Raw genomic sequence first — 1,387 nt, 5'->3', positions numbered from 1 at the left:
CGGCTTGTCTTGTGGTTTCATATCCCTTTATCTCTCAGGAACTCCACAGTTGGCTAAACTGGAGCAGAAATTGCCGCAGTATAAAACTGCATGCTCTTCAGCGCGAGGTTTCCCTTCTTAGGAAACTTTGCAGCACACCTCCCCTGACCTGTGTCAGCAACCACACTTACCTCTGTGCCTCCATTTTCCCACCCCCAAAGCCCAGGCATCTCAAGTGCCCTTTGCTCCACTTCATTCTCTGAAGTTCAGACTCACCAGGACTTCCAGATCAACCAGCCTCTCTGGAACCCCTTTCCTCATGGTTCTCCAAGATGAAAAAAAGACCAGGATGGAAAGAATGGCTTAGATATGACTCTGCATTCAGTCCTGGGACTTGGAACCTGAAATGACTAAAAATCTAGGAAGACTGAATCCAGAGTAACACCCAGACCTTAGAAATCAGTGTCTGCTTTGGAAGTACAAGTGAATAAAACTCAGGTGAAAAATATGAGCGAATGCATCTTTTTTTCATATTTCTCTGCACATAACTCAACAAGGCAGATATAGCAGGAGCTCCCCAAAAGAAGCTCAAAGCATCGCAGGCATGGGGCCACCTGTGCTGTTCTGCCCTGCATTTGTAGAAACAGATTGTGTGATCTCTACACCTTTTGCAGATGACTGCAGCTGAAGATATCCAAGGTCTAAAAATTAAAGTCCAACTAATGCCAACCATTCCTTTTTTTTTGGTATGAACTTCTGTTCCTCAGTCTTAAGCAGTCATTCTCTGAGAATATTACTTCTTGGAGATTATAATAATGATATGAGAACTACAATTATTGACAACCTCATTTCTGCTAAGCAACATGATTGACAAGTTCAGAATGCATTGTCTCAGTTATACTACCATCCTTGGGGCTTTAATTCCATGTTGTTCCCATAAATATATGGAGGCTAAGAAATATTAAATAGTAAGGAAGGAAAAATAATTGCTAAGAAGCTAAATACCTAGCCAAGCTACCCATCAAAGAAAGAGGTAAAGACATTTTCTGACATACAGTCTCAAAGTTGACCTCCCCTAGGCCTTATTGAAAACACCAGTGAAGAATATGCATCACAAAGAAGAAAACTGAACCCAGAAAACCATAGCAATAGTCATGAGAAGATAAAAACAAAGTATATGAAAATTAGCATAGTTTTAAAAATAGTCTTAAAAACACATTCTACCAAAATTTAAGATGGTTACATTAAAGATCAGAGGAGAAAAGGTTCTATTAAAAGAAACTAATGTTTAGGGAATGTATAAATACCATAGATACTCTTTTATTGTGTTACACATCACTCTCAGAAACTGATAAACTTGACAGAGAAATGTAGGTAAAGAGAGGACTTCTGGTCAAGATGGCAGAGT

Source organism: Myotis brandtii, unplaced genomic scaffold (assembly GCF_000412655.1).
Source record: "Myotis brandtii unplaced genomic scaffold, ASM41265v1 scaffold1735, whole genome shotgun sequence".
Lineage (NCBI taxonomy): Eukaryota > Metazoa > Chordata > Mammalia > Chiroptera > Vespertilionidae > Myotis > Myotis brandtii.
The sequence above is the reverse complement of the archived record's forward strand: the minus strand, read 5'-3'. Positions refer to the sequence as shown.